We start from the raw sequence: 25,553 nt of genomic DNA on the forward strand, positions 1-25,553 counted from the left end.
AATGACGTAGCGGTTCCTTCATTGCCGATCCTTACCCAGGTGGCGGGCGCCTCGCAGCTTACCGCAGCGACCTTGACTCACGCATTATCTGACATTTCATGCAACAAACCGCCTGATATAATACGAGACCAGACTCACCGTATAACATCACAGAATACATCGCATCGGCAGCAACTACATGCGCTTGTCGGCTGGTACACCGCCCTGTTGATCCCATCTTAGGACAACTGAACGAGGACTGACATAGCTAATTATGGCGAAGGCACGCAAGTTCGTCCTTGCAAATCTCTTCAAAGGAGAGCTGAAAGTCGACGACTTCAAAATCGAGGAAGAAGAATTGCCACCGTTGCAGGATAGGCAAATACTGTGCGAGACGGGGTACATCAGCGTCGACCCCTACCAGAGGGGGTTCACACATAGGCACAAGGTCGGGGAGACCACGATCGGATCACAGGTATGTAAAGTTTACGGTCGGCAGTCAAGTACAGTTAAATTACAGTTCTGTTGAATCGTCTGTAACATGTGTCGTCACCTCTGCTTGAGGTCAATACATGTAAAGGCTGAATCTCATTAAAAATAGCACAAGTGTTCCACACATCCCACTTACCCCTTTCGTCATATTAAGCTAATGAATCTGATGGCTACAGTGGATTCCTTGTCTTTGGTTCTGAAGTTCACTTGCGCTGTCAGGTTTTGTGATTTGCGTTGTAAACATTTACAAAACAAAATATGTCTTCAGGTTTCAGTAGTTCTTTTGTCAGTAGCTCTTAAAAGTCGCTCATGACTCGGTCGAGACATGTTTTTACGTAATTGTCAACCTGCATTTCCTTGAATTTCACAAAAAATAAAAGAAGTGTAGATCACCCTGACCCACTACAACACCAGCTCATCTGAAGTAACGCTTGACGATACAAAACAATTATTGAAAAAGTCTTCTCACAAAATGAACTATAGACAACCATGAGCTTTATAATGGAATGGCCCGGACTCGAATCCGGATTTTCCGCTTATCGCGTGCGGTCGCCTTACAATTTGGCACTGCTCACTGTCAGACTCAAACTTCCAAATTCTGTATGTATGTCTTTTCAGAGATGGTTGCGGGACTCGGCTGCTCGATACAGGAAGTCAAATCAAGCACCTTTCAGCCGTCTAGATTCCAAACTTATTTTATTTGGCTGCTAGTTCCGGCCATTTACTACGCCATCTTCAGGCCCGTGAGAGACGCGTACGACGGTTCCACCTCGGTTCTGGTCAAAATATTGGCCAGCAATACTGGTATTAGCAGATTTCTGCTCGCTGTAACCTCTGTTTTGACCAGAACCGAGGTGGAATCTCCGTATACGTCGGTGAGAGGCCTGAAGATGGCGTAGTAAATCGCCGAAACTGGTAGCCAAATAAAATAAGTTTGGTAACTAGACGGCTGAAAGGTGTTTGATTTGACATCGAAACTTCCAACGTCGGCAACCATATGTCTACAGCCTGTACTCGTACATTCATTTTCTATATTCCCGTACAGGGGACACAGTTAACTTGAAAGTCACTTGCCCGATGTTGGAGGATAAATACGATACTGCACAGCGATATCAAACGGTAGACAAGTATTTAGTAATACATCTAAGCCAGCCGAAGGCTAGCTAGATTTTGATTTACATTAATGTTTACTAAAAAAAGGTTTGTCTGTTGTACGAGCGCTGGAACTTTAGTTGTGGCAATTAATTATTTACATATACAACTGATATATTTTTCAAAGTTTTACTCTTTTCAAAATCAGTCACCTGCATTGTGAATAACATGTTTCCAGCGATGTTGAAATTGTAGAATACCCTCAGCATCTCTAGTTGCGTTGATAGAGTGGAGCAGTCTATTGCCCGACGAGTTCTGAAGCGACTGTCATGAAGCGCTTTCTTCAATGTGGTAATGAAGTTGAAGTCACAAAGGCCTAAGTCCTGGAAATTTGTTGTGCGCTAAAGTACTTTCCAGACCCATCGATCAAACAAACCGGTACCAAATTGCGCCATACGTTACCGAGCATTGTCGTGCAGAACGACCAGCCCATCGTTTTGTAGTAAAATGGTCTGGAGCGTATGGCGCAAGTTGTGACTGATTTGTTCGGTCGATGGGGCTGGAAAGTACTGCACTACCCAACACGTTCCCCTTGTGACTTGAGCTTGATACCTAAATTGAAAAAAGCACTCCACGACATTCGCTTCAGACCGCTTCACATAACTGGCGGCATTCCTAAGTTATCCTACGACCTCTACATAGCAGACAATGAGTAATACATAATACTGATGATTACTTAAAGAATAATAAAACTTTGAGAAACGTATTTAATTTATAAATTAACAGTTATCCTAATTAAAGTTCCAACTTTGATTTACTGCTCATAAATGTGATAGCGACCATACTTTAGTTCGGTATTAAACCATCAAAACTCCAGCCATCTTAGCAAAATAAAGTAAGTGACGTTTATAAGGAATTTGAAAGGTTGAGAATATATGCGTGAAGTGTCTCTTCTTAAGAAACTGCTCTAAGAATCTGCGAATCTGTTCTGTTTGTGTCTTTATGTTAGTATTATTATTTTGATTGCTGTTCAATGTATAATAGAGGATATTTTGTCTCCCAGCATCTGTTGAATAAATTTCTGCTTCCATAACAGTCATTTAATTGAGTTTGCATATCAGGCAACAAGTTCTTTTTTGTTATTATGTGACACAATTTCCGAATCAGCCAAATGAGTTGATCTCACACCATCCTACCAAAGCACTTAGTTGCAATCGATTCTTTAATCGTTGTAGCAAGATGCGGTTTGATTAAATAAACTCGTTTCCACTTTTGGAATATGGATAACTTACAGGAATTATGAAATACAATCACATAAGCACTGTAGGAGGTAAGGAAGTCTTTTCTGAAAGTATCTCTATGGAGTGTAGCCATGTTTTGAAGTGAAAGATGGACGATAAGTAGTTTACACGAGAAGAGAATAGAAGCTTTCGAAATGTGGTGCAACAAAAGAATGCTGAAGATCAGATAGGTGGATCACTTAAGAAATGAGGAGGTAGTGAATAGAACTGGCGAGAAGAAGAATTTGTGACCCAACTGAACTAGAAGAAGGGATCGGCTGGTAGGACACATACTCAATCGTCAAAGGATCACCAGCGTAGTATTGGAGGGAAGCGTGGAAGCTAAAAATCGTAGAGAGAGACCAAGAGATGAATACACTAACCACATTCAGAACGATATAGGTTGTAGTAGTTACTCGGAGATGAAGAAGCTTGCACAGGATAGAGAGCATGAAGGGCTGCATCAGACCAGTCTCTGGACTGAAGACCACAACTACAAGAAGCACTGTATGGTCTCAGTAGAAGTAGAAAGCAATCAGCGTCACAAATACTATATCTTATACAGCCACCCCTATGTTGTGAAGAATTAACTCCTAGATGTGACGAGCGGCAGACCCATCACCACAATAGCGTGTTGTGTTGTCAGTAGGGAAGTGGTAACAGCAAAACGGGTCGGTCAGAGGAGCTCAACGACTTAGGACTTGGCTGTCACTTGACTGACCTACCCATCACAGACATTTCAACCCCTGTAAAGCCGCTGAACTCGACTTTTGTGATGGAAAAGTAGAAACAGGGAGGAACAACCACAGATAAACCAAGTCCAGGCAGACAAACACTCGTGTTCTGATGCACAGGGACCGTCGAGCAATCCGGAGAGTGGTCGTAAAAAATCGCACGAAATCAGCGTAAGGAAATCACTCGTGAGTTCCAAAGAGCTAACAGCAGCCCATCTAGCAGAATAACTGGCTCTGAGCATTATGGGACTCAAAATCTGAGGTCATCAGTCCCCTAGAACTTAGAACTACTTAAACGTAACTAACCTAAGGACATCACACACATCCATGCCCGAGAAAGGATTCAAATCTGCGACCGTAGCGGTCGCGCGGTTCCAGGCTGTAGAGCCTAGAACCGCTCGGCCACACCGGCCGGCAGCGGAACAACTTTGCTTAGGCAGTTAAAAAGGATAGTTCCTTCTCTAGATTGTCGCACAGATGACAAAATGGTAGATATAGAAATAGATGACAGAGGGATAAAAAACAATTTAAATCGCTCAAAAGAGGAAAGGCCGCTGGACCTGACGGGATACCAGTTCGATTTTACACAGAATACGCGAAGGAACTTACCCCCCTTCTTGCAGAAGTCTACTGTAGGTCTCTAGAAGACCGCAGAGTTCCGAAAGATGGGAAAAGTGCACAGGTCATCATCAGTATGGGTTTCGAAAAAGACGATCGTGTGAAAGTCAGATCGCGCTATTTGTCCACGAGACTCAGAGGGCCATAGACACGGTTCCCCAGGTAGGTGCCGTGTTTCTTGACTTCCGCAAAGCGTTTGATACAGTTACCCACAGTCGTTTAATGAACAAAGTAAGAGCATATGGACTATCAGACCAATTGTGTGATTGGATTGAAGAGTTCCTAGATAACAGAACGCAGCATGTCATTGTCAATGGAGAGAAGTCTTCCGAAGTAAGAGTGATTTCAGGTGTGCCGCAGGGGAATGTCGTAGGATCGTTGCTATTCACAATATACATAAATGACCTTGTGGATAACATCGGAAGTTCACTCAGGCTTTTTGCAGATGATGCTGTGGTATATCGAGAGGTTGTAACAATGGAAAATTGTACTGAAATGCAGAAGGATCTGCAACGAATTGACGCATGGTGCAGGGAATAGCAGTTGAATCTCAATGTAGGCAATTGTAATGCGAATACATAGAAAGAAAGATCGTTTATCATTTAGCTACAGAATAACAGGTCAGCAACTGGAAGCAGTTAATTCCATAAATTATCCGGGAGTAGGCATTAGGAGTGTTTTAAAATGGAAGGACCATATAATATTAATCGTCGGTAAAGCAGGTGCCAGACTGAGATTCATTGGAAGAATCCTATGGAAATGCAGTCCGAAAACAAAGGAAGTAGGTTACAGTACACTTGTTCGTCCACTGCTTGAATACTGCTCACCTATGTGGGATCCGCACCAGATAGGGTTGATAGAAGAGATAGAGAAGATCCAACGGAAAGCAGCGCGCTTCGTTACAGGATCATTTAGTAATCGCCAAAGCATTATGGAGATGATAGATAAATTCCACTGGAAGACTCTGTAAGAGAGACGCTCAGTAGCTTGGTAAGGGCTTTTCTTGAAGTTTCGAGAACATACCTTCACAGAGGAGTCAAGCAGTATATTGCTCCCTCCTACGTATATCTCACGAAGAGAACATGAGGATAAAATCAGAGAGATTACAGCCCACACAAAGGCATACCGACAATTCTTCTTTACACGAACAATACGAGACTGAAATAGAAGGGAGAACCGAAAGAGGTACTCATGGTAACCTCCACCACACACCGTCAGGTGGCTTGTGGAGTTTGGATGTAGATGTAGATTTAGATGTTGATGTAGGATGTAACGGTCATGCAGCTCTTCATAACCTTCACTTCCGTGTAGTCTCTACCAGGGAATGGTTCAGGTGGTGTAAAGACGACGCCACTCGACATCTGATGACCAGAAATAGGTGCTTTTTACTGATAAATCACGCTACACTATGTGGAAATCCGGTGGAAATATCCGGGCTCAGTGAACGCCTGGAAAACGATGCCAGCCACCATGTACAGTGCCAAGAGTGAAGTACGGAAATCGTGGTATTACGGTTTGGGGCTGTTTTTCGTGAATATGGTGTGCTCCCGTTATTACATTTGAGAAAACGTGCAACGAGGAAGGTTATGAAAATATTTTACGGCACTATGTACCTTGCACAGTAGAGAAACAGTTCTGAGACTATGCTTCGACATGACGATGCACCCTGTCACAAAGCAGTGTCTGTAAGGAAATAGTTTGTTGAGAAATACGTTCCTCATAGTCACTTATAGTCGCAACCTGAACCCAATGGAAAACTTTTGGGTTGTAATAAAATGGAAGACCTACAGCAGCCCTTAAGACGTTATTTATTATGTGGCTACGTGTTTTGGTGCTTCAGTGCACCATCTTCAGGTCTTAATTCCAATTGTATACACGATTGAATCAGAGTCCAACATCTACGAACTGGTTTTCACTGACTACGTTTAACAGCAACGTTGTGTGTCCAGCCATTAACTACTAACTGACTGGAGCTCCAGTATACAATTGGAGCTAAGCCCCTCTTAAGGCTTGAATATGATGAACTGAAGCACCGAAACTGGTAGCCATATAATAAATAACATCGTAAGGACGGCTGTAGGTGTTTCCATTTTACTACACAAGTGAATGGCCAAAATCCCTCAATCCTTCAATCGGAAGGATGGACATACAAAACCGTTTGGGATGAATTAAAACGCCAAATTTGCTGCCATTCCTTCATAAACGTTAAGAAATGTCATGGAAACTTCCCTAGAAGAGTTCAAGTCATCATTACATCATTACTTGTTCCACAATAATGTTCACTAATATACTTTTGATCAGACTGAGGATATAAAAAAATACAGAAATCATGTGATAAAAATAGGTTCAAAGAGTATCTTGTTAGATTTTTTTTCCTATATAATTGATTGTGAAATATCACAATAATTCAAAGAAAGGAAAAACATAATTAGTACTAGCGTTACTTACCAAACGGAACTACAAAATACTGTAATCAGTCCCATATATAATTCTTTTCAGAATGTATTTCAGAACATTATAGCCTTAATATCAAGCGGATTTAAATTATTAAGACGGATTTATTGTATATACGTCTTTTGGTTTAACTCTAGCAACACCCACCCATCAGTAGGGACAGGCTGCCTCTCCAATTGTATTGACGACAAATACACTTTATATAAAGAGAAGCAAGCAACGTTTATCAAAGAAATGCGTAGTTCATCTGACAGAAAGCGTATGTGGTTAATTATTACTAGAAAAGCTCCTTGTGTCGATTGAAAGATCAGTTGATCAAACGTCATACCTACCATACATTCTTGCCTTAATCTAGCTCATAATGTAGCGTATAGTACTCCGAAACACATTCTGGAAGGAATAATAAATACGTCAGATTACAGTAATTTATAGCTTCAGTTGATATGGAACTAATGCAACGGTTGAATAGAGATGTAATGTAACTGTTAGATAACTTTAAAGTAATAACTAGTTGCACTAATCTGTAGTTTCACTTGATATTCATAATCATCACATGCAAGAGCAAGCAGAGTTGTTCTACTTAATGTTGTTAACACTTCGGATATCCGAACACACATGCACGACCGACCAAAATCTCTGTATTTCGTACTGTATGCTTCCTATAGTGCTCGCCCGATCATGTGACTTTTTCGTCATATTGCCTTATCTCTGGCATGAAATGCGAGGGGCGCGCAATAAGTAACGCTAGTTCCTTTTTTTAAATTTTTTTAAGCAGGTTGTTTTCATTCAGGATTCCAGTACACTAAATTATTCCCCATTCTTTTGCCCGTTGTTGTTGTTGTGGTCTTCAGTCCAGAGACTGGTTTCATGCAGCTCTCTATGCTGCTCTATCCTGTGCAAGCTTCTTCATCTTCCCGTACCTGCTGCAACCTACATCTTTCTGAATCTGCTTAGTGTATTCATCTCTTGGTTTCCCTCTACGATTTTTACCCTCCACGCTGCTCTCCAATACTAAATTAGTAATCCCTTGATGCCTCAGAACATTTCCTACCAACCGATCCCTTCTTCTTGTCAAATTGTGGCACAAACTCCTCTTCTCCCCAATTCTATTCAATACCTCGTCATTAGTTATGTGATCCACCCATCTAATCTTCAGCATTCTTCTGTGGCAGCACATTTCGAAAACTTCTATTCTCTTCTTGTCCAAACTATTTATCGTCCATGTTTCACTTCCATACATGGCTACACTTCATACAAATACTTTCAGAAACGACTTCCTGTCACTTAAATCCATACTCGATGTTAACCAATTTCTCTTCTTCAGAAACGCTTTCCTTGCCATTGCCAGTCTACATTTTATATCCTCTCTACTCCGACCATCATCAGTTATTTTGCTCCCCAAGTAGCAAAACTCCGTTACTACTTTCAGTGTCTCATTTCCTAATCTAATTCTCTCAGCATCACCCGACTTAATTCGACTACATTCCATTATTCTCGTTTTGCTTTTGTTAATGTTCATCTTACATCCTCCTTTCAAGACACTGTCCATTCCGTTCAACAGCTCTTCCAAGTCCTTTGCTGTCTCTGAAGAATTACAATGTCATCGGCGAACCTCAAAGTTTTATTTCTTCTCCATGGATTTTAATACCTACTCCGAATTTTTCTTTTGTTTCCTTTACTGCTTACTAAATATACAGATTGAATAATATCCGGGAGAGGCTACAACCCTGTCTCACTCCCTTCCCACCCCCCTTGTTTCATGCCCTTCGACCCTTGTAACTGCCATCTGGTTTCTGTACAAATTGTAAATAGCCTTTCGCTCCCTGTTCTTGTAGTCTCAGGGTATTTCGCCTGTCTCCTACATCTTGCTCACCAGATGGTAGAGTTTTGTCAGGACTGGCTCTCCCAAGGCTGGCAGTAGTTCTAATGGAAAGTTGTCTACTCCGGGGGCCTTGTTTCCACTCAGGTCTTTCAGAGCTCTGTCAAACTCTTCACGCGGTATCATATCTCCTATTTCATCTTCATCTACATCCTCTTCCATTTCCATAATATGGTCCTCAAGTACGTCGCCCTTGTATAGACCCTCTGTATACTCCTTCTACCTTTCTGCTTTCCCTTCTTTGCTTAGAACTGTCTACAAAAGGTGTAATGAGCGTACAATGCGATCGCCTTGCGCCATATTACTGCGAGAACCTGTATGCCCTCATGACACCACTCTACTGATCGATGTCGGAGTCATGGCTCACTGCATCATACACTGACTGCTCCGCGCGGAGTGCGCCCTTCGTCGGGCCAAACAGATGGAAGACGGAAGGTCCGAGATCCGTGCTGTAGGGCGGATGAGGAAGAACACTCCGATGAACTTCTGTGACATCCTCTCTGGTGCGCAGACTTGTCTGAGGCTCTGAATCACCGTGGAGAAGGAGAAGTTGGTTTGGATTTTTGTGGCGATAAATAAGCTGAAATAGTTTTTTTCAGTTTCCTGAGAGTAGCACAGTACATTTGATCTCTGCACCATGAGGACACATTTCCAGTTGTGTTGCAAGGAGTTTCATTGTGATCCATCAATAACCTCGAATGAGAGTGCCCACATGTTCCAACGTTGCAGAAGGCACAGCTGTGTGTGGCCGATCTGCTTGCGGACATCGGACAGTGCTTTTGTACAGTGATAGGTCTGCAAGCGCCTATGAATATCTGTGAAGCTCTGGTTTTCCGCCACATGAAACTCAATGTCAGCTCTCTGTTTGCGACGCACCTCTTTTACAGACGCCATTTTAAAGGCTAGTGTAGCGCGGTCAGATTAGGAACTTCATGAAACCATATGAGCTGAAGCGGGGATATTCCTCGAAGTTCCACAACAAATTCCGCTTTTTTCAAACGTAAAGTGTTGCTTTGCTTATTGCACGCCTATCGTACATTAGTGCAGGTGTCTGTATTTGATGGTGTATAGTCCGATGCATTGTTCCTTCAGATATGCGAGCACGCATGTCTGCAGCCCAAATTTAAGGGATATTCCACCGTCCTGTAGAAGTTCTATGTTAGTCGATCGTGGCAGGTGCCATGTTCTCCTGGTTTTGAGAGCTTTTATATTTATTCCCTTGACATTGAGTTAACACTTTAATTGTGATTCTTCAATTTCCTCTGGCGTACTTCATGACGAAAGGGTTCACGGGTGAACAGCCGGGTGTTTGCGTCCAACGGGCACAATGTTTCGGCAAAAAAGCCGGTTGCCATCATCAGGTGTGTTGACGAACTGACCGCTGAGGCACCGGCTCCAGGTTTTATCTTCTCCACACGCCCCTTTCCTACCGTCGAGGTGTTCCGAATGTGATCCGCGCCCAGTTCTCTAAGTCTTTCGTAGTGCGATCCCTTCTTTCTCGAATTTCATTAAAATGAGATAGAAGACATACTACCAGGAATTGACTTCGGGCATAGGCAGAGATACTAATAAGACGCCGCCAGCACGCGCCCCTGCGCGCTAACCGTGAGCGGAGTGGATGCTGGACCGCCCACGCCTGGTCGTGAACCACATTCGGAACACCTGGAAGGTGGAGGAGATAAAAGCCCGGCCCTGGCGCCTCAGCTGTCGGTTCGTCACTTCGACCATAAATATAATAGACTGGCCCTGACGTCATTTTCGTGGCTCCAACATCTCTGGGCTAAAGTCATTTGAATGTTGGCAAAACATGGTTGTTTCGTGTTGCGCTTATAGCTGTACTCAGCGTTTTGTCGGGGGAAATGGCATTACATTTCACGTGTGTTTCTATGATAGTGCAGATCCGTTTATTGAAATCTGATGAAGTGACTTTTATATGATTTTTGCAATTGAAATAGAGTATCACGTAACTTAAAGTGTTGAAAGTGAGGCCTGTCAAGTCTGACACATATCACATTTTGGAAAGTATCTGTGATAATTCGGTTACAGAAGTAAATATAACTGTTTCTCGTTCCTTCTCATAGGTTCACTAAGGATGAAAACCGAAGGCAGCTTTGGATACAGGCCCTGAAACGGAAAAAACTTTAAGCCATCTGCACATACACGCCTTTTGTATATACAAGTGAGGTTATAATAAGGTAAGAGCACCTATAGTCGACACATGAAGAGAATTTTTTTCTACTTTCTAGTACTATTAAATAAATGTAGGCTCCAAAATTACTTTCTGAAACTTCAAAGTCTCACCTTTCATCTAAAATATCATTTTTTTAAACTGATAGTTTAAACTTTTGTATAAATAGTAGGAACTAAACCTTTGAAGTGCACCTAAAATTGATTAAAATTGACCTGCTCCTAAAGTCGACAATTTTGGCACCTGTAGTTGACATAATTCCCATATCCCATTTTCTTTTATAAGTGACTAGAGCTCAAAACGCGGCAAATCCCATATTTAAAGTTTTGACACGAGCCCACTCTTACTGTTTAAAAGAATTTTAACGACATTTTACTTTAATCGATAGTTTATAGTAATTTCGTCCCGCTGCCCACCAGAGGGGCATTCGATGTATTTGTTAGATTTTATAAATGGTACTGTGAACAAATTCCAGGCCACATGTAGTTCTGACATAATTTTTCGCAAATAAAAAAGTAATTTTTGCTGCAAGCGTTTGGTAGTCAATTGAGAAATGTGGGTAAAATACGATACAAACATAGGATGGCAGACCGCTGATTTGAAATCCCACCACGTTTTGCCAACAGTCACGTGGTTTATGTTGGAGCCACACCCAGCCCTATAGTTTCTGCACAGCAAGGCCAGTCTACTAGTATCTATGGTCGAAGGTTCGTCAGCGGACCTGATGACGGCGGTGTAGTCGCTTGCCGAAATATTATGCCCGTTAGATACTTACACCCGGCTGTTCACCTGTGGACTCCTTCGTCAACACTTAAATTGTTTGCACAAATCGATTTTTTCTCAATTTATAAGGTTCACTCTTACAACATCTCTTTCCGTTTCGTTTACATGTTTAATCATCTCGTATGCAAGCTGCTGATGTCAGTGGAAAACGTCAGGGTATGTCTAACAAGGGAACCTCCCCATCGCACCCCCCTCAGATTTAGTTATAAGTTGGCACTGTTGATAGGCCTTGAAAAACTGAACACAGATCAATTGAGAAAACAGGAAGAAGTTGTGTGGAACTGTGAAAAAAGAAGCAAAATATACAAACTGAGTAGTTCATGGTAAGATAGGCAACATCAAGGACACAAGGACAGCAGAAGCGCCGTGGTCTCATGGTAACGTGAGCAGCTGCGGAACGAAAGGTCTTTGGTTCAAATCTTCCATCGAGAGAAAACTTTAATTTTTTATTTTCAGTTTATGTGACAAACTCTTATGTTTTCATCACTTTTTTGGGAGTGATTATCACATCCACAAGAAAACCTAAATCGGCCAAGGTAGAAGAATCTTTTTACCCATTCGCCAAGTGTAAAAGTTAGGTGGGTCGACAACATATTCTTGTCATGTGACGCACATGCCGTCACCAGTGTCGTATAGAATATATCAGATGTGTTTTCCTGTGGAGGAATCGGTTGACCTATGACCTTGCGATCAAATGTTTTCGGTTCCCATTGGAGAGGCACGTTCTTTCGTCTACTAATCGCACGGTTTTGCGGTGCGGTCGCAAAACACAGACACTAAACTTATTACAGTGAACTGAGACGTCAATGAACGAACGGACAGATAATAACTATGCAAAAATAAAGAAGGTAAAATTTTCACTGGTGGGAAGACTTGAACCAAGGACCTCTCCTTCTCCAGCTGCTCACGCTACCACGGGACCACGTCGCTCCTGAGCTCACATTCTCCTTGATGTTGCCTATATGGCCCATGGACTACTAAGTTTGTATATTTTGCTTCTTTTTTCACAGTTCCACACAACTTCTTCCTGTTTTCTCAATTGATCTGTGTTCAGTTTATCAAGGCCTATCCACTGTGCCAAGTTATAACTAAATCTCAGGGGGGTGCGATGGGGAGGTTCCCTTGCAAGCAAATCAGCAAACTCTCCTACACTGAGGCTATTACCTAGGCTACACACCATATTATGCTACATAGGAATGAGATCTCTGGAGGTGAAAATGTTCTCCTCGTAGTGCTTACAACGAGTGAACGTTTCCACTCCTGACTGATTGCTGATAAGTCTGCGGTCTGGTTACAGGTGGCACGTATAGTTGATAGCCGATCGCCTGAGCACCCGGTAGGACGGCACGTTGTCGGCACCTGGGGCTGGCGCGACCGCACAGTGGTCGATCCGACGCCGGCGCCTGACGACATCCTGCCGGCGATGCACGCCTGCCGGACTACGGGGACCTGTCGCCGTCGCTGGCGCTGGGGGTGCTGGGAATGCCCGGAGCGTCGCCTACTTCGGACTGCTCGACATCTGCCGATCCAAGCCTGCGGAGGTGGCGGTCGTCAGTGGCGCGGCGGGCGCCGTGGGCTCCATAGCGGGGCAGATAGCGCGCATCAAGGGCTGCAAGGACATCGGCATCGCTGGATCTGACCTGAAGGTAATCTGTATGTTTTCCCCATTACGTAACTGCCTCTTTCACTCAACATCTTCCGAAGACTAAACACTTCCTCATCGACGGTCATGGACCCTGAAGATCGTTCATCGACCTTACTGTGTTCCTCCATAGATGATTTTGTGCACTTTGGATTCGGTTCTCGTGGACACCCAACTGCTGAAGGTCCTCTTCCAGTTCATCCTCCTATCACTTCCTTGGTAATCCAGCTGGACGAGTTGTCATATTTTCCCACAACTACAGCTTCAACCTGGCAGGTACCTGCCTCATGGCTATGTGCTCTACCATTTTATTCTCTTGCACTTCAATTTTCTGCACGGGGTTCGGTACTTTCATTAGGTATTAGTTACTGATTCTTTCTATGTCTCCACGTGTTCTCTTCACGTTCTGGTCCAAAAATCCATGTCATCATTTTCCTTTAAAAAATCGGCATTTTCACATGCTTTTTGTGGTTCTTAACGCCGCGCCAGTACAAGGTTGGCAGCCCGTCGTCTGCCGAGCACAGCCCACTCTAGCGGGCTGTGCAGCACGACGGAACTGGAGTGTGCCTCGTTCTCTTCTTAGCTAGATTTCAACCTAGGCAGACGCGCTTTCATAATCGGCCCTCAGCCAGTTCTGTTTGCATTGATTCTCTGAGGAGGGCCCATCAGGCTTAGTCCCTGAGAATATGTTGTGTAAGTTACAGCCGTAGCTGCAGTCCTACAAACTACTGAAGATAAGTAATTTTCATTGTACTATGTGTTTCTTGAATAATAATCCTTCTCTTTAACAGTTTGCCGTACCGCATATTATTGCATCCTGGCCTCCTTCAGCTCCTACCAACTCGGCCTCCTACTTATTTGCATTTAGTAACGAGCTGAAAACACCCACGCGTTTTGTGCCTCTAAACAGTGAGACACAATAGTATCACTTCATTATGGGCCTTACGTACGGTGTTAGCTGATACAGTTTTTTGATTGCATTATCAGCTACAAACTGAACTACGTTTCAGATACATTGAAAATAAGTTGATTAATTTCTTGTTTTAGGTCATTATGACGGTTGAACCAGGTGCCAAAGTAATTCAAATTTCCCACTCCGTTTATATTCCATATTTCAACCTGTAATGGTGCATTATTAGGGTCTCCTCTGGAAACGTCCATCATTAGGGGCTTCTCTGGATGCTTCTATCAATTCAATCTACTCCATGTTCATCTTCAGTCCAACATTACTGGCATTCTTTCATAAGTACTCTATGGTTAATCCTTAGTCCAATATTGTTGGCATTCTTTCATAAGTACTACTTGGCTTCTGCCATCACTTCCTCTGATTCCGATCTGGCTGCAATGCCGTCTGCATATCCCAACAAATACGGTCTTGGACTTAACTTCACCCCTTCACCGTCTTTTTTCATTTCTCATTTTACTTTCTCCAGGACCAAATTAGAAATAAGTAGAAGGCAGTGGTGAAATGGCATCCCTTTGTCTGACACATCTCCTGATGCTGAATTCCTTGAAAAGCTCCCCTGGTATGGCTTTTGTCTTTGCTGGCTATACCTTCATCAAGTTAACTAACTTCCTTGGTATGCGAAGCTCGCTCAGGACGTGGTACATACTTCACTATGTACGTTATAATTCACCCTCTAAAAATTTACATACCTTACCAGGAACCGATGGCTGAATTCTAAGCACTTGTCCCAGATTTGTCACATAGTGAAAATTTGATCCACGGTTAATCTTGCTACCCAAAAACCATGGCGGAAATCTCCTACAATATCTTCAGCATAATTCTTTAGCTTTTCAAGAAGTATTAATGATAACACTTTACATGGCACACATAACAGAGAAATACTTCTATAATTACTACAATTCTTTTTACTGTAATTTTTGTGCAGCGAGATAATGGTAGCTGAATTGCACTCTTCTGGGACTTCTTCCTTTCTCCATAATTATGATATCATATACCCCTTTCTGATATATTCCACCACCTGCCTGCAACAACTCTCCCACTACCCTATTTTCTCCTGTTGCCTTATTCTGCGTCAGTTTCTTAATTGCTCTAACAACATCATGTTGATTTGCCTCAATTTCTTCTTCCTTTTGGGAAGATATGTTCAGGATCTCAGCATTCGGCAAATGCTCAAAGTATTGTCTCCACCCGTCCACCTGTCCAGAATTCTTTGCCTGCCCGTTAGTATGCCTCGTTAAAGGGCCCAAAACATCCCAAGCCTTGCGATGGAAGAGATAGTTCAAAACTGGTTGTGGCACATCAGCAGAAGGAAATTCATATTTTTACACTTACAGAATGAAAACAAAAATTTGAATCCACAGCATTTCTATGATATCTTATTATGTAGTTTATCTCTCACATTTTATTCTATAATATATCTCTTATAAAGGGTTATTCATGACCACGAAAGGGAGTTGTGTCTTGGAACACATTTCAGATGTCTGCCTCTAGACAGCCCTGTAGCAGAAATTCCAACTTCTAGGTTTGTTTCTTACGGACAAAAAATGGTTCCACTCTTCTTGTCTTCCATAGCTCACACCCCTACCGTGTTATAAAACAAATATCTTTCCTCGAATGGACAGTTTGAAGCAGAACAAGTCGTACTACACGTACCAAACGAGTGCATCAAATATTTTCTTATTCCAAGTTTAACTAGTTATTAAATGCCATGAAGTCGAAGTACAAATATAAGAGTAGGCTTCTGCCGTCATTATCACACTCAATAATTTTTTGGGTTTGTGACAGCATTTGTTTACAGTAAACAAAAACACTCTGAAGAAGGTCGCTTACAACAGGGATCGAAACGTCAGTATTTTTATATATATTGACAATGCGGTCACAAACCCAGAAAAATTTTATCGAAGCATGAAATTTCCGATTTTCAATTATCAGATACACACTTAATGCCAAATCGTAATACATTTTGAATTTGTAATGTCAACATTCACACATAACCACAGTGACGCTTAAAAGTACACTGTGGTATGCGTCTTAAAAAGTCACCGGAAAATTAATATAGGTTTGTTTATGAGATAGAAAGCTCGATCAGTATTACACAAAGCTGTCACTGTGAACAGTCAGTTCTTCTTCGAGACCTTTACAACCCTCTACGCCGATTTCAGTTGTACAGAAAGTGACGGTTCACATAAAATATCCAGAATTTCCTCACTCAACTTTATTTTTAGCCGGTAAGCACTTTTCGACATTCGGCGATCGATTTCAGACCATAATTCCGCAAAATTAAAATATCGTTTCAGAGCTCCATGTAAATGCGTCCGATCATGATCCGAATGTGATCAGACTATCCAAAGCAGCTGCCTATCACAGAGAATGCGCGCAAACGCTATTACTTCTGATTGCCTAAGATACATTAAAGGCAGCCACTACACTGCCTCTTTTACTTTGAACCACTCACAATATTAATATCTTTTAAACCTATTTATTAAATGAACTATAATTGAAAACCCACACCTATCAAAACAATCCCCTCCTTGCCTAATAGAACTGTTGTCTGAGTATGCTTCTCGTTTCACCACCACGGTCAGCTGCCGAATTACCCATACCAAATTTCTCGGCTGCGTAGGACTCACTCACATCATCCAGTCATAAGTTCCAGCGCTATCATTCATTCATTTCATAGAAATGAGAATATACACATATTACGTTACCTCACATTTATAGCTTCTGGTATTCTAATAATCAAGCACAGTAAATGAGCAATAATTAACAGGACACATAATATTAGGAGCACATAAAAATTATTTACAGAAACACTTTATTTTAACCTTTTACGATTTTATTGCTTGTATGATAGTGATATCTGTTAGCTAGTGCCATAACTGCTAGCATATAGCAGGGCCGTAACAGCATATATCTGTCACGAGATAGCCTTAAACTCGTCGTCTGTATGATGCTACTTGACATCGCCTGACTTCTATAGGGGTGATGTATGGCGCTCCACCATGGACTTTAATATATTTTCCTATTTCTTTCTGAAATGATACCATTCATTTTAAGTGCGCTGCAGTACATGGTGTTTATAAATGAATATTGGGGTTTTAACGCTTTATAGTATTTATTACATTTAACTTACAGTTATAAATGATACGTCGAATGAAAAAGCAACTCAAGCAGTTGTGTTTGGAAACAGTGCACATGCGCAGCGAGCAATGTTTCAGCCGCAATCCGCTAGACCGCGGTAGTAGTGAAGATGGCGAGTAATGAACAGAAAGCGTTTTGTGTTTTGCAGTTCGCAAAGACCGAATGTGTAGTTACTTTGCAACGTGCGTTCTGGCTGAAGTCCGGTTGTGATCCTTCAAGTGATAATAACATTCGTAGATGGTATCATCTATTTGAAGATACTGGCTGCCTTTGTAAAAGGAAGAGCAAAGGACGACCAAGAGTTCGTGAAGAGACTGTTGAGCGATGGAGAGAGTCGTTCACTCGCAGCCCAAAGAAATCAGCCCGGAAGGCTAGTCGTGAATTACAAGTTCTCGTGTCGACTGTTTGGAAAGTTTTAAGAAAACGCGTACAACTACATCCTTACCGTTTACAGTTATTACAAGCTCTAAAGCCGGCAGACCATGGAATACGTGCCAACTTTGCAAACTAAATGTTGTTTCATGACGATGGAGATTTTCTGGATCATGTTGTCTTCAGTGATGAATCGATCTTTCACCTTGGTGGACATGTTAACACTCACAATATGTGCATTTGGGGCTAAGAAAATCCTCACGAGGTGGTACAAAGGCAATTAGATTCCTCTAAAGTGCCGTATCCTGGCGGAAAGTTTATGGGCCTTTCTTTTTTCGTGAACCTACTGTAGCTGGCACATCTAACCTTGATACACTTGAGCAATGGATCTTCCCTCAGTTGGAGGAAGATGAACCAGAGAACTTCATTTTCCAGAAAGATGGTGCGCCACCTCTATGGCATAGCGAAGTATGCTGAAAGGCGCCAGAGATTGCGCCAAAGAGTTTTATTCCGCCGGCTCCACTGGCAGTGCTTGTTCAGAAGTTGCTGTGGGCAGTAGGAGTTCTGAGGTTGCCATGAATAGTTGTGAGCATGTCGTGTGCAGTTGTTCTGATGGGCTAGACAGCCGATGCTGTTCGAATGGGGATGTTGTAATGATCAGAGTGTATTTTTCGTCAATATATATGAAGGTAAAAAACATTTTTTTTATTTTTTTTTTTCAAATTTCCTAACTAACAATGTCTCTTGGTCACAGGTTCAGTCAACAAAGCATCTGGCTTGTGTTCATGTATTAGAGTGTATATCTGGTTTCTATGTGTAATCATAGTATTTCTGTTTTTTTTTTAATTACTTCATTGTAAATGGCGTTTCAAATATCTTGTCGTATTGAGGAAGAACCGTGCCATTTTGGCTGTTTACAGTATGCGTTCCTTGATGTGACGTCACTAGATTGTGCCACCGACAAGGAAGCGTCGTATGTTCTTAGATTCACTAGCATCCATGTACAACACTTTTTCTCCAGCCTGCGAGGCACCAGAAGACTCAGATAGAGTTTCTTACTCCACGTTTCGATTCGTAACACTCGCCGTGGCGTAGTTGCACTAGGTGGGATACGTGTCAGGACCTGTAGGTGAATCTTCCACTAGGTCCTGTCGCGTCGAATTGGTTCGACTCTAATTGCAGACAACACAGTCAACGGATTTTGAAAGTGGGTTAACTGTCGCACCTTGCCGGGCAATTCATGTCACAGACGTCAAATAATTTCATGTACGTTTTGACGCATACTACGTCAGAAACTGTAGCTGTATTTAGCACCTGTAACGAGAGTGAAAAAAGATAGGGATAAACTATAGGGAAAGACGAACAATACACAGCGGAGAGGCAAAATATGTGAACAGTGGTAGTAATGGGATGGTCGTGTCTGACGGTCAACAACGCGGGAAAAGCACGTGTCGCGTTGGACAGTGCGTGTTCAATACAGGCTGGGCATCAGTGCAGTGTTGTTTACGAGTAGTGCACACTTCGTATTTGCATTCAGACGCCGAGGTCAACGTGCAAACGAAAGACCTAACACCGTCCCAAAGAGGGCTGATTGTGGGGGCCCGATTAGCTGTAGCAGCAGTAACCAAGACAGCCAACTTATTGGATGTTTCGAGAGCACCAGTTTCAATAGTTATGACAATCTACACAAAACATGGAAAGACATCATCGTGTAAACGTAATAGTGGGCGCAAATCAAAACTAAATATCATAGATCGTCGTGCGCTAGCACACATTGCGTCAAAACAACAAAAAACTACGGCGGCTAAAGTGACTGCAAAGCTCAGTAGCCATCTTCGAGACCCCGTATCTATCGACACGGTCCGCCGAAAACTCCATGAAGCGAATATTCATGGACGACCTGCTATATTGAAACCATCAGTGAGGACAACCGACGCAAAGAAGAGCAAAACGTGGTGTCAGGAGCATAAATCCTGGACGGTTGATCAGTGGAAACACGTCTTACGGTCTGACGACTCAACGTTTTCGTTGTTTCCAAATCGGGCCGGGTTTACGTCTGGAGAACGCCGAAAGAAGCCTACAATCCTGACTGCTTCATTCCAACGGTTAAACATGGACGTGGAAGTGTGATGGTGAGGGCAAGCATAGCATGGTATTCTGCAGGTCCCACCATTACTCTCAGTGGCCGTGTTACAGTCGACGATTATGTGAACATTTTAGGTGAACAGGTGCACCCCATGATCAAATGTTCCCCAACGACGATGCCATATTTCAGGACGATAATGCACCCATTCACACAGCCAGGACAGTACGGTATGAGGAGGATGCAAATTTCTTCTTCACTGGCTAGCACAGTCCCCCCGGACATGAATATTATCGAACTTCTGTGGGCGGTATTGGAGCACAGACTCCGGAGCAGATTTCCGCATCCCTCCTCACTACAGGAGTTAGAATATAGGTTCTGATCGAAGAGTGGCATAACATTCCACTGAGACTATACAATCATTATATCATTATGTGCCAGTATTTAAAAAAGAATCGCAGCTGTATCACGGTCAAGTGGGGGTCCAACGCCTTATTAATAAGCCGTTCCCAAGGAAGTACAGGTATTCACCTTATTTTGCCAGTCCCTGTACGATATGTATAAGAGCCAAGATGTAAGAATAAGAGTGGAAGACCATAAACGAAGTAATCGGATTGAAAAGGATCTAAGACAGGAACGTAGTCTTTCGCCCTACTGTTCGTTCTGGACATCGAAGAGGGAATGACGAAATAAAAGAACATTTAAACAGCGGAATTACATTCCGAGGTGGACAGACATCAATTATAAGATTCACTGATGACATTGCCATCCTCAGTAAAAATGTAGAATAATGTCATGATGTGCTCAATGGAATGAACGGTCTAATGAGTACAGAATATGGATTGAGAGCAAATCAAAGAAAGATGTAATGGCAAGCAGCAGAAACAAGAACTGCGAGAAAACATCATGATTGAAGTTCACGAAATGGGTGACGTTAATGAATGCTGCTACTTAGGCATGACGGACGGAGCAAGGGGGGCATCAACAGCAGACTAAGGTATTCCTGGTCTACGGAATTCCACTAGTATTATAGGCCTTAATTTGAGGAAGAAATTTCTGAGAATGTAGGCCTGGAGCACAGTGACATACAATCTCCCCCCCCCCCCCTATAGGCCATGAAGGTTAAACGGTACTGATGGTACCGACTGGCCGCCTTGTCATCCTCAGGCCACAGGTGTCACTGTATACGAATAAGGAGGGCATGTGGTCAGTTCACCGCTCTCCCGGTCGTATGTCGGTTTACGAGACCGCAGCCGCTACTTCTCAATCAAGTAGCACCTCGGTTTTTCTGAGAGCAACCCGCTTGCCAACAGCGTTCGGCAGACCGGATAGTCGCTCATCCAAGAGTTAGCCCAGCCCGACATCTCTTAACTTCGGTAATCTGGAGGGAACAAGTGTTACTACTGCGACAAGGTCATGGCACAGAAAAATATGGTAGTGAAACATGAACTGTGGGAAAGCCGGAAAAGAAAGAAATCGAAGCATTTTAGATACTACCGTACAACATTGAAAATTAGGTAGACTGATAAGATAGGGAATATATGTTACCTTGAGCGCACCAGCCTACTCCGCCGTAGCAGTACAAGATAGGGCAACGCTTATGAAACCGTGGTACGAACCGCACACAAACATTAGTGTGACGAACTGAGATACAGGAGCCACGTATAGTGCGGCAAGAAGTACCCAGGTGGCGCGCGTGAACGGCTTATGGCACATTTTCAAAAAAGAAAAGTCTAAAACTAGTACTTAAAATTCATATGAACAAACAAATGCAGAGACGCATAAAACCCAAAAATAAAATGAAAACACTCCCATATAACGCACAAAGAATAGATAAAATAATTACACGAAAAACAACAAATAAGAATATGTCATTAAAACTCCGTCACATGGAGTAAAACAACTTAATTTTCTACTACGTCTACATCCATAGTGTATGCATTCTGAATCGATATAACGTCATGGTACCTTGATCTGGGGCAGTCTTATGCGTCGCCAACAAGAGAAAGAAATATTCTTTGTCGTGGAAATGAAGAAACATAAATTATAAAATGTAGACGTATGATAATCGTGCAATATTTTCTCGCCACATGTTTGAACTTTCTCTGTATTATTATTTGCCCGCCACATATTTCTACTTTCTCTGTGTTATTCTGGCTGTTACTCTCCTTTCACTAGATCCACTTTATGGTTCAGAAGTTTCATAACGGATGAATTATACACTAAAGAGCCAAAGAAACTCGTATACCTGCCTAACATCGTGTAGGGCCTCCGCGAGCACTCAGAAGTGCCGCAACACCACGTGGCATGCACTGGACTAATGTCTGAAATAGTTCTGGAGGGAATCGACACCATGAATCCTGCAGGGCTATCCATAAATCTGTAAGAGCACGAAATGGTAAAGATGTTTTCTGAAAAGCACATTCCATAGCATTCCATATGTGCTAAATAATGTTCATGTCTGGGAAGATTGGTGGCCACTGGAAGTGTTTAAACTGCGAAGAGTGTTCCTGGAGCCACTCTGCAGCAATTCTGGATGTGTGGGGTGTCGCATTGTCCTTCTGGAATTGCCAAAGCCCGTCGGAATGCAGAATGGACATGAATGGATGCAGGTGATCAGACAGAATGCTTACCTACCTTTCAACTGTCAGAGTAGTACCTAGACGTATCAGGAGCCCTACATCACTCCAGCTGCACACGTCCCACACCATTACAGAGCCTCCACCAGCTTGAACAGCCCCTGCTTATAACCTTACCACTACTATAGTCCTGCAGTATGCTTTTACCCAAATAACAGACAACTCTGTCTCTATGTTGCCACGTGTAGCCCTCTTACCAAACTTAATTTAGTTACCAAATAAAGTACACTGCGGGAGGATAATCCTGTGAATAGGAAAAGCTAATCAGTAGAGTTACTCTTTTCACAGGATTTGACCGTGTGTTGTATCTAATGGATAAGTAAATCAGATTATTCAAGTCTATTCCTAACATCGTACCCAGTGGTTAGAAAGAAACGCAGTATGAATGCGCGTAGTATTATATTGAATCTAGGACAACTCACTTCCAAGTTCATTTAGTAGTTTCAAATATGTACTAACGGTCGTCAGCCTATCCAGTAAATGAAGCAGTGAAGCGTTGGTAAAACAGAAGTATGAATTTTGCCTGGTATCTTGCTAATGTTTAAATTGCTTCTTCAAATAAATGTAGCTCCATGTAAACTATGTCGGTGCAGACACTGGAATGTCTTTTTGACCACTACACCCTTAAACATTACGTTTTTAAAAGAGAGAAGAGACCAGTAGATAATTTCAAGGTGGCTAAACGTTTTTGGCCAGTGGGGACCTTTAGAAAAGCACTCTCTATAGCCAACCAACTTAAATACTAAAATACGTAGATACTAAAGCACAAACGTTTGTACTGCACATTTCATTTCAAGAAAACGTCTTTATTACTGGAAATTTACTGTCAAAAGCTATTACTCTCATTATTTACACAATAACAATTTAAATGGTTCCTCTTTATATTAAGGTGGCACTTCATAAGTCCAAAACAGGATACTTGGGTTTATCAAATACCTGGAAGGAACCCTATATAGCAGTACGTGAGCCAGTTTCTTTAAAGTTCAATAATGATTATCCACTAATGAAACACAGTTTCTGTTAATGGTTCACGCTGTACAAAAGTAGAACACCAAAAAATTTTATCTGCTGACTGTTGGCTTGCGTGTGGCGAAGAATTATAGCGGCTACACGACCCACAGTACGGCATGCAACTACCTTGCCGTATGGGCTCAATTTCTCTCCTTGGCGTCGGTCAGTTCTATATACAATGGCCCAACAACTCGCAGCTATGCCGTAAGCCGTTTGCAATCTTCATACGAGGCATTTTTGTTCAAATTTGCACACAAAGATTCTCCTGCTCCATAAAGGTGTTGCTTCCATCACCACTGCCTAGCCGGCCGGTGTAGCCGAGCGGCTCTAGGCGCTTCAGTTTAGAACCGCGAGACCGATACGGTCGCAGATTCGAATCCTGCCTCGGGCATGGATGCGTGTGATGTCCTTAGGTTTTTTTTGCTCATTAGTCTACTGACTGGTTTGATACGGCCCGCCACGAATTCCTTTCCTGTGCTAACCTCTTCATCTCAGTGTAGCACTTGCAACCTACGTCCTCAATTATTTGCTTGACATATTCCAATCTCTGTCTTCCCCTACAGTTTTTCTCCTCTACAGCTCCCTCTAGTACCATGGAAGTCATTCCCTCATGTCTTAGCACATGTCCTATCATCCTGTCCCTTCTCCTTATCAATGTTTTCCACATATGCCTTTCCTCTCCGATTCTGCGTAGAACCTCCTCATTCCTTACCTTATCAGTCCACCCAATTTTCAATATTCGTCTATAGCACCACATCTCAAATGCTTCGATTCTCTTCTGTTCCGGTTTTCCCACAGTCCATGTTTCACTACCATACAATGCTGTACTCCAGACGTACATCCTCAGAAATTTCTTCCTCAAATTAAGGCCGGTATTTGATATTAGTAGACTTCTCTTGGCCAGAAACGCCTTTTTTGCCATAGCGCGTCTTCTTTTGATGTCCTCCTTGCTCCGTCCGTCACTGGTTATTTCACTGCCTAGGTAGCAGACTTCCTTAACTTCATTGACTTCATGACCATCAATCCTTAGGTTAGTTAGGTTTAAGTAGTTCTACGTTCTAGGGGACTGATGACCTCAGATGTTAAGTCCCATAGTGCTCAGAGCCTTTTGAACCATCTGAACCGCTGCCTATTGGGTGACTTACTTCCCTCGCTTGCTCTAGGTAGCGCGCCAGTTCGCCCTTGCCACTTTTTCCACTCCCCAGAACCACTTTCGTTTCAAACAAAAGCACACTGGCTTTTACATAACACTTATTTCTTACATTGTTCCTTAAATTATCAAATTTACATCAACTTGAACAGTTGACACACACAAATATCTTTAAATACAAAATATCATCAGAAAATTATTTAACGTAATGAACAATGTACCTAGTATTTTTCATACACTATTCCCATACATTGCAAAGAAGTTCAAACTCCGGTAGAGCTCACTTTACATATATAATAAATATAGTATCAATATACGAAAATTTTACAGCAAAAAATTATATAAAATTTACATGAATCATAAACACATTGTGTTGTATGCTGACATGCAGGGTCCATGGATTCATGAGGATGCCTCCGTACCCGTACACGTCCATCCGCGCGATAGAATTTGAAACGAGACTCCTCTGACTAGGCAATTTTTCCAGTCATCGATAGTCTAATGTCTGTGTTGAGGGGCCCAGGCGAAGCGTAAACATTTATATTGCGCAGTCACCAAGGGTACACGAGTGGGCCCAAATGGATGATGTTTCGTTGAAGAGTTCTCAAGCTGTTATTTGTTGATGGCCCAGCACTGATATCTGTAGCAATTTACGGAAGGGCTGCACTTATCTCACGTTGAACGATTCTCTTCAGTCATCGTTGGCCCCATTCTTGCGGGATTTTTTCTGGCCGCAGCGACGTCTGAGATTTGATGTTGTACCGTATTTCAGAAACTCACGGTAAACTTGTGAAATGGTCGTACGGGAAAATCCGCACATCGTCGCTACATCGAAGATGCTGTGTTCCATCGCTCGTGCGCCGACTGTAAGAACCACGTTGAGACTCACTTAAATCTTGATAACTTGCCAGTGTAGCAACAGTAACCGATATAACAACTGCGCCATACATTTTTTGTCTTATAGAGGCGTTGCTCACTGCAGCTCCGTATTCTGCCTGTTTCCGTATCATTCTATTTGAACATGTATGCCTACACCAATTTCTTTGGAA

At 42.5% G+C, this 25,553-nt stretch overlaps 1 pseudogene; it reads left to right on the forward strand.

Annotated features, from left to right (window-relative positions):
• The first annotated feature begins 253 nt into the window (after positions 1-253).
• The window catches only part of LOC126208564 (prostaglandin reductase 1-like), a 32,073-nt pseudogene continuing 6,773 nt past the window's right edge, over positions 254-25,553 (forward strand).

This window comes from Schistocerca nitens, chromosome 1 (genome assembly GCF_023898315.1).
Source record: "Schistocerca nitens isolate TAMUIC-IGC-003100 chromosome 1, iqSchNite1.1, whole genome shotgun sequence".
In the NCBI taxonomy this organism is placed as follows: Eukaryota; Metazoa; Arthropoda; class Insecta; order Orthoptera; family Acrididae; genus Schistocerca; species Schistocerca nitens.